Genomic DNA, 9682 nt, shown 5'->3' on the forward strand with positions numbered 1-9682 from the left:
CCTCATCTTTCTCCCGCGGAGCGGCTGGTAGTTTCAAACCGCTGACCTTAAGGTTCGCAGCCTGATTCGTAACCACTACGCTACTCTGTAGGAAATGGGTAGGCTCTTAGTCAACCCCTCCAAGGTTTACTCTCAATAAACCTGCCTGCTGTTGAAGCCAAGTCTCTCTCCTCCTCTCTGTCTTATTTCTTACAGATGACTAAACTGTAAAGCTGGTGGTTCAAATCCTATATAGTGTCACTGAGTTGGAACCCACTCAATGGCACAACATATGGTTGGTTGTTCCAAGAGATGAGCAGCTCTGCCTTGAGCAGATTGCTGTTGTTAAGTGCCGTCTAGTTGGTTCCGACCCATAGCGACCTGGTATAGGGTTTCCGAGGAACGACTGGTGAGCTTGAACCTCCACTTTGTGGTTCAAACTGGCTTTACAATCCAACGAATTAACCCACTGTGCCACACGAGCACTCCAAATTTTTAGGGGACTTCAAAAAGTTTGTTGAAAAATTCCATTACCTTTGAATTACATTTACCAAGAACTTTTTGAAGCCCTGAGAGACCTGGTTGTTGTTAAGTGCCATAGAGTTGATTCCGACCCATATCGACCTTATATAGGGTTTTCAAGGAGAAACTGATATGCTTGAACCACGGACCTTGTAGTTCAAACAACTTTGCAGTCTGATGCATTAGCTCACAGTGCCATACCAGGACTGCAGTGGGTTTTTCATTGGGAATGCTTACCAAAAGGTCAGCAGTTCAAATCCACCAGCTGTTCCTTAGGAGAAATATGAGGCTTTCAGCTCCCATAAAGATTTATAGCCGCAGAAACCCTATACAGGGTCACTATGAGTCAGAACCAACTTGAGGGCACACAGCAGCAGCAGCAGCAGCAGCAGAGAGACTGTTTGTGGCTGAGAGCACAATGAACACCCAGGTGGCATTCTTCCCTAGGATTCTAACACAGGGGCTCCCCTCACAGCATCCACAGCACACCCTCTGCAGGGGCTAGAGCAGAAGCCTCTCACAGTGGTCTGCTGGTCAATGGTTGATGTCCTCATGGACTTCCGGACCAATATATTTACAAAAGGATTGCAAACCCTCAGCTGTCCTAGACTAGCGGAGCCACTATGTGTTGTATCTACACAGATGACAACTCATGAGAGCTGACACCAAGCACACAAAATTGGTTGATGTCACACATAAAATTAGTTTATGCCACACAGCTATCAACAAATCACAGCGATAGGCACAGGTAACCCGGGAAGGAAGCAGACTCAGGCCAAGCACAGAGTTTACAGGAGTCCCCTGCCATGCTAGGGCTGGCAGGCTACACCACCTCAGTGAGGCCCAACTGTCCTTACACCTGTCCTTACACTCTAATAAATCCACCCGATCCAGGATGTGAAAGGGCTACACCTTAACTTTTCCCCAAAGCATCTGGAGTTGTAAAAGAGCACCTTTCCCTTTATAATATCCAAAGCCAACATTTCTTGAATGCAGAGGTGCCTCAGAAGAGAGCTTCGGCAATCTAACCCACCATTTCAAGTCCTGTGGAGCGCCGTTTCACTCTGACACACACGGGGCCACTATGAGTCAGAGTCAACTATGAGCCAGGTGCTGCAAATACAGTGGGTGTGGTTCTTATATAAGCCCTGTTGGGTAGGTTTTATTATCCCCATTTTACAGATAGGAAACAGAGGGTCAGAGAAATGGAGACATTCAGCCAAGGCCACATACCAAGTAAAGCTAAGATATGTCTTGTATGAAAGTCCGTGTTCTTTCTACAATGTCGAGCTGCCCATGGTGTGACTGAATGACAACAGCAGCTGCATTAACAGCAACAAACCTTTAATAGTCACTGGAATTGCAGGGGGATTTGAAAGGGTCTTCGCCTCTTTCACCTCATCCTTTAAACAATAAAAAAAAAAATTCCTTTGAACTCTCGTAAGTATCAAATTCTCCCTATGAAAAAGCAAAAGTGACTTTCCCATGCCAAGGCAGGCAGTGAGTTTCCTTAGTCTTCTAGAATACTCAGTGCATTGGGTAGTCTCATAAATGCCTATGGGAAAGTCTTACTGCCTTTACAGAATGACTTTTCCTGAATTCCTGTGTGTGTGGGTGTGTTTGGGGGGGATACTACGGGGAGACAAGGAGAGGTGGAGGAAGATGTATACACACCAGACTGTGGCCTCAGTCATCATCGACTGCAGGCCTCCACCTGGAACACACGTAGACACAACTGCTGCACAACAGGAGTAAGACCAACACAGCATGACTGAGCATGAGGACCCCTACCGCAAAGATGTACAGGGTTTTGTTACAGTAATTCTGTGGCTGCTGGAAAGGGGGAATAAAGTCAGGCAAGTAAACAGAAAAGACCCAGTAATTTCCCAGGATAAACCAGAGGCAGAGGAAGAGGCTGAGGATGAGGTGCAGATAGTATTTGTGTGCATTCTGCCTCCAGGGATATTCATCATCATCGTTGTCACCAATCACCACGGCCTTGGACAGAAGCTGTCTCATCCTCGTGGAGTCGTACAGCAGGAGAGACACCTGGAAGGTGGTTGGGGCAGGGGGGCAGAGGGCACAGAGGCAAAGGAGGAGAGAGAGATTACAAAGAGTGTACATACTAGATTTAGAAAGGTTGCCAAGGAGGGAAATTTCAGTTAGAAGAAATAGAACTGTCAAGGATGAAGGGATAATCCATAGCTAGCATCATTGGTGGCATTTCCCTTTTAGATGGTTGAATTGGGTTGGGCAAAGGATTAGTTGACTTTAACTCATCTCTGCACCCAAAGTTTTGCTGTTATTCAGACTCAACTTCCATCTCCTTGATTCCAGTGACCTGCTCCCTGCATAGTTTTCAGCCACTCCACCCATGACCACACCCTGGCCACCTCCTCCACCCACTCCTGGATGCTAGTAGCTGCCTTCCCACTGTCCTCATTCCTTACGCTTCCTCGTGTCTCCAGAAAAGATACCTGGACCTCACTGGGCTGGACTAAGGATATCTCTTTTGGGTCTCTATAAGTCTATGTGGGTATCTTTACCCATTCCTTACCACACTATATACTAATGATCTGTTTATGGGTCTCTTGCCAAAAGGACTATGGCTTCAGTAAGCTAAAGGACTAAAATAGACCTCTGGAGCGAGCAGGTGGGCAAGTCAGTGTAGAGAAAGATAACCTACAGATTGGGAGAAAATTTTGGGTAGCCACATATCACATAAGACCTAATAGACATATGTAAATAAACATAAAACTAATAGATATACAACTCTACAACTCAAAAACAAAAAGATAATGCAATAAAAAAAATGGGCAAAGGACTAGAACAGGTGACCAAAGATGATATTCAAATGAATAAGAAACACATTAAAAGATGGTCAACATCATTAGCCATTAGGGAAATGCCAACCCAAAACACAATGAGATATCACCTTACTCTCCATAAGAACAGCAGTATAACAGCAGTGGGGAGGTTATAGAGACACTAGACTCCTTATCCAAGGGTTTCTAAGGATGTAAATCTTTATGAGAGAAGAGTTTCATCTTTCTCCCACGGAACGGCTGTTAGAATTACACTGCTGTGTTTAGCAGCCCAATTTGTAATCCGCTACACTACCAGAGATCCTCTTCTGTTATGAGCCTTTCTGAAAGAGTACAGCCCAGCCAACATCTTGATTTCAGACTCCTTTCCTCAGAACAGAACAGTGAGACAATACACTTCTGTTGTTTGAGCCCTTTCAGTTTGTGAGACTTCTTTAACACAACCCTAAGAAACCAATGGTTACGAATCGGGCTGCTAACCTCAGGGTCAGCAGTTCAAAACTACCAACTGTTCTGTGGGAGAAAGATGAGGATTTCTGCTCCCGTAAAGATTTACAGTCTCGGAAATCCTGGACAGGGTTGCTATGAGTCGGAACTGACTCGACGGCACATAACAACAATAAACTAATAAATAGCTATGAAGACAATTCATTCTCTCCACAACCGTGTTAAATATATATATGCATTGTTGTTGTTGTTGTTGCTAAGTGCCGTCAAGTTGGTTCCGACCCATAGCGACCCTGTACAGGGTTTCTGAGGGTGTAATCTTTATGGGAGTAGAAAGCCTCATCTTTCTCCCGGGGAGCAGCTGGTAGTTTTGAACCACTGATCTTAAGGTTCGCAGCCCGATTCGTAACCACTACGCTACCAGAGCTCCTTATATATATATGCGTAGAAGAACAAAAACCAGAGAACAAAACTGTCACACCAAAAATGTTAATAGCGATTTTCTCTGGGTAGGATCTAGTGGTATTTGCTTCTTTGTGCTTTTCCATATTCTTTTATTTACTATAAGGAAGAAATATTTATGGGACAATAAAGCCTTAGTAAAGTGGTTAGTGTTATAGTTGTATATATGATGTCAGTCAGTGCTCTGAGTAATTTGTTATTGTCAACTGCTTTCCATTCAACTCCAGTTCCTGATGATAAAACTGCTCCACAGGGTTTTCAGAAGTATCACCAAGCCTGTCTCACAGGGCACCTCTGGGTGGGTTCAAACTGCCATCCTTTCAGCTAAACCAGGTACACCACCCAGGGGCTCCTACTAACCTATGAAGGGTATATTAATATCCCTGTGGCTAAGGAGTCCTGGTGTGGCACTGTGGGTTAATGCGTCAGACTGCAAAGCCGTTTGAACTGCAAGGTCAGTGGTTCAAGCTCACCAGATGCTCCTCGGAAACCCTGTACAGGGTCGCTATGGGTTGGAACCAACTCAACGGCACTTAACAACAGCAACAACAACAAGGAGCCCTGGTGGCATGGTGGTTAAAGCTCTCAGCTAACAAAACGGTTGGTGGTTTGAACCTACCGGCCACTCCTTGGGAGAAAGATGTGGCAGTCTGCTTCCATAAAGATTTGTTAAGTGCCATCAAGTCGGTTCTGACCCATAGATACCCTGTATAGGGTTTCCAAGGAGCAGCTGGTAAGTTTGAACCACTGACCTTGTGGTTCAAGGTGACCATGCAGTCCAGCACATTATCCTGAAGCACCACACCAGGAGTCCATAAACATTTACAACCTTGGAAACTCTATGGGCTGGCTATGGTCCTATAGGGTCACAATGAATTGGAAACATCTCGAAGGCAGTGGGTTTGGTGTTGGTGGATCTTGTGGGTGAGGAGACTAAGGAGAAGTTAAGTCATGTGGACATTGGCTCGGTCCTGGGCTAGGAGAGCTCTCCCATCTGCTCTAACTGCCCAGTGTCTCTAGGAACAAGATGGAATATTTCCATAAGAAAGAACCACCAGGAATCATCCTGGAGCACAGAGCCGACACACCCAGGTGGGCTTCCTTAAGGAGGCGCCATCTGCAGGATAGTTAGGAACTTCTGCAGTGGGGAGCGGTGGGTGTGAAAGTGTGCAGCAGCTGTGAAGAGTGCTGGGCTTTGGAACAGGAGGAAACGAGTTTGACTACAGTGGGACTGTGGAGCAGACCTGGAGTTCCTGAGAGGTGTAAATGGTTAAATGAGCTCAGCTGCTAACCAAAAGTGGGGTGGTTCAAGTTCACTCAGAGGGGCCTAGGAAGAAAGGCCTGGTGATATGCTTTAGAAAAATCAGCCATTGGAAACCCTACATACATGGGGTCACCATGAGTCAGAGGTCACTTGACAACAACTGGTTTTTAAGGCTGGCCCCTTACTTGGGGTAAATTCAACTAAAGCAACCACTAAGCCTTAGTTTTCACTGGACAGTGAATATGGAAGATCGTAGAAGAATTGATGCCTTTGAATTGTGGTGTTGGAGGAGAATACTAAAAGTGTCATGGACTGCCAAAAGAACCAATAGATCTGTTTTGGAAGAGGTGCAGCTAGAGTGCTCCTTGGAGGCCAAGATGGCTAAACTTCGTCTCTCATACTTTGGACATATTGTCGCTAGAGAAGGATGTCATGCTGGGTAAGATGGAGGGTCAGAGACAGAGAGGAAGACCCCCAATGAGATGGATCAGCCAGGTGGCATCATTGATGGCGTCGTGTGGCAGCGGTAGTGAGGTTGGCCCAGGATCGGACATTGTTTTGTTCTGCTGTGCATGGGGTCGCTATGAGTCGGTTCCGACTCGATGGCACCTGGCAACAGCAACAAGCCTTAGTTAGGAGTCCTGGTGTGGCGCTGTGGGCTAATGCGTCAGACAGCAAAGTCATTTAAACTGCAAGGTCAGTGGTTCAAGATCACCAGCTGCTCCTTGGAAACCCTACACAGGGTCGCTATGGGTTGGAATTGACTCAATGGCACTTAACAACAACAACAAAGCCTTAGTTTCTTCATCTGTTAATGGAAGCTGATTATACCAACACTCATCTTCTCCTAGCAGGACCCTTCCTATGGAGAGTTCCCCCACCCAAACCCCATACACTGGGTCCATCACTTGTCTGTCAGTTTGTCTTACTATGGTGGCTTGTGTGTTGCAGTGATTCTGGAAGCTATGCTACTGGTATTTTAAATTCCAGCAGGTATAGCCCCAGTGGGCAGGTTTCAGCTGAGCTTCCAAACTAAGACAAACTAGGAAGAAGGAGAGACAGATTACTTCTAAACGATTAGTCAATGGAAACCTTGTGAATTGCAGAGGAGCACTGTTAGATGGAGTCCTGGTGTGGCACTGCAGGATAATGCACTGGATTGCAAGGTTAGTTTGAACTGCAATGTCGGTGGTTCAAACCCACCAACCGCTTGTTGGAAACCCTATACAGGGTCACTATGGGTCAGAACCGACTCAACAGCACTTAACAACAACAACAACTGTTAAATAGGACCAAAATATTGACTATTGAAATGTGACAAAGAGCACCAGAATAGTGTCAGATATTAGTGCCAGAAGATGAGCCCCTTAGGTAGGAAGGCACTCAAAATATGACTGTGAAAGAGCTGTTCCCCCAAAGTACAGTTGACCTTGATGATGTGAATGGAGTAAAACTTTCAGGACCTTCATTTGCTGATGGGGCATAACTCAAAATGAGGAGAAGCAACTGTAAACATCCATTAATAATGGGTACACAGAATGTGTGAAGTATGAATCTAGGAAAATTGGAAGTCGTCAAAAATGAAATGGAATGCATATAATTTCCTAGGCATTAGTGAGCTGAAATGGACCGGTATTGCCCATTTTGAATCTGATAATCATATGGTTTACTATGCCAGGAATGAAAAATTGAAGAGGAACTGCGTGGCATTCATCGTCAAAAAAACCCACAAAACGTTTCAGGATCTATCTTGAAGTATAATGCTTTCTGTGACAGAATAATATCTACACGCCTACATGGAAGCAGCAGTCAAGAAATCAAACGACATATTGCATTAGGCAAATCTGTTTCACAAGACCTTTTAAAAGTGTTGAAGAGCAAAGATGTCAGCTTTAAGACTAAGGTGCACCTGATCCAAGCCATGGTATTTTCAATAACCTCATACGCATGCGAAAGCTGGACAGTGAATAAGGAAGACCATAGAAGAATTGATGCTTTTGAGTTATGGTGTTGGAAAAGAATACTGAAAGTGCCATGGGCTGCCAAAAGAACCAACAGATCTGTGTTGGAAGAAGTGCAGCCAGAGTGCTCCTTGGAGGCCAAGATGGCCAAACTTCATCTCTCATACTTTGGACATATTGTCAGGAGGGACTAGTCGCTGGAGAAGGATATCATGTTTGGTAAGGTGGAGGTTCAGAGATAAAGAAGAAGACTCCCAGCGAGATGGCTTGGCAAAGTGGCAGCATCAGTGGGCTCAAGTGTGGCAATAGTGAGGTTAACCCAGGATTGGGCAGTGTTTTGTTCTGCTGTGTATAAGGTTGCTATGGGTCGGTAACGACTCTATGGTACATAACAACAACAAACATGAGACCAGTTAATACCACTATTATTCAAAATTATGTGTCAACCACTAAATCCAGTGATGGTGAAATTGAAGAATTGTATCAACTTGTTCAGTCTGAAATTGATTAAACATGCAATCAAGATGTATTGAGGTTTCAGTCTCTGCCAGTGGCTCACCTCCACTCTCTCAGCTTGTGCTTGCTGCAGCTGCCACCCGGCCTCTCCGGTCATCACGGAAGAAGAGATCACTGCTCGTCATCAACAATGACTCCGGTATATGCAAAGCTGGCTTTGGGAGTGACGCTCACCCTGGTCTTCCCCTCCATTGTGGGGTGCCCCCAGCACCAGGGCGTCATGGTGGTCATGAACCAGAAGGTTTGTCTATGTGGGCTAGAGGAACATCCTGACCCTCAAGTACCCTGATCAAGCATGGCATCATCACCAACTAGGACGACATGCAAAAGATCTGGCACCACACCTTCTACAACAAGCTGCATATGTCCCCCAAAGACTACCCCGTGAGCTGACTGAAGCACCCCTAAATCCCAAAGCCAACAGGGAGAAGGGAACTGAGATCATGTTTGAGACCTTCAACACCCTGCAAAGTAGGTGGCTGTCCAGGCCATGCTGTCCCTGTACACCTCCAGCCACACTGGCATTGTCATGGATTCTGGGGACAGTGTCACCCACACTGTGCACATCTATGAGGGCTATGCTCTGCCCCATGCCATCGTACATCTGGACCTGGCTGGCCATGACCTCATGAAAATCCTGACAGAGCGCAGCTTCACCACCACCGCGGAGTGCAAGATTGTGCACGGACATCAAGGAGAAGCTGTGCTACAATGCTCTGTACGTCCAGCAGGAGATGGTGACCGCTGCATCATCATCCTCCCTGGAGAAGAGCTACTAGCTGCCTGTCGGCCAGGTCATTACCATTGGCAGCCAGCGCTTCTGGTGTCTGGAGGTGCTCCTCTAGCCTGCCACCCTCCTAGGTATGAGTCCAGCAGCATCCATGAGACCACTGTTAACTCCATCATGAAATGTGAAGTGGACATGCAAAAGGATCTGTATGCCAATACGGTACTGTCATGCAGAGCCCCATATACCAGGCATCGCTGACCAGATGCAGACGAGATCACAGCGCTGGCGTCCAGTACCATGAAGATCAAGATCACTGTTCCCCATGAATGCAAGTACAATGTCTGGCTCAGTGGCCCCATCCTGGCTTCGCTGTCCACCTTCCAACAGATATGGATCAGAAAGCAGCAGTACAATGAGTCAGCCCCTCCACTGTCCACTGCAAATGCTTCCAGACCAGCTGCCAGCAGGTGCCACCACCCGCAGCATTCCTGAGTACAGGTTTGCCTGGCAACCCATAAGTCTCACACTAGCCTGGTGAAACTGGAAGACACCTTTGAAAAGAAATTGTACTTGAAGTCTGTCTCTCAATATCAGCAGCACTGTATCATACGAATTGTTGCTAATCTTGACCTTGTATTTAAGTTACCTATTCCCTTGTTCTATGCTTAATACTCTGTACATATCTTTGATTTAAGCCCCTAGAGCATGAGGTGAAGGGGTGAATGGTGAGGAGAAGTCCATTGCTGTGGTGAGTCTGTGCAGTGTATTAATGCGAAGAGCTGATGGCTCCACAAGAAATATGAGCCATAACACGAGTAGACATATGCACACCAATGTTCATAGCAGCACTATTTACAATAGTAAAAAGATGGAGACAGCCTAAGTGTCCATCAGTGGAAGAATGGATAAATAAACTGTGGTACATACACACACAATGGAATATTATGCCACCTTGAAGAATAACAAGGAAGCTACA

The 9682-nt window shown here is 46.0% G+C and overlaps 1 pseudogene; it reads left to right on the top strand.

The window, feature by feature from the left end:
- Window positions 1–2268: 2268 nt before the first annotated feature.
- LOC102816987 lies at window positions 2269–9224 on the top strand (annotated as a pseudogene).
- Window positions 9225–9682: the final 458 nt, after the last annotated feature.

This window comes from Chrysochloris asiatica, unplaced genomic scaffold (assembly GCF_000296735.1).
Source record: "Chrysochloris asiatica unplaced genomic scaffold, ChrAsi1.0 scaffold00432, whole genome shotgun sequence".
Classification (NCBI taxonomy): Eukaryota; Metazoa; Chordata; class Mammalia; order Afrosoricida; family Chrysochloridae; genus Chrysochloris; species Chrysochloris asiatica.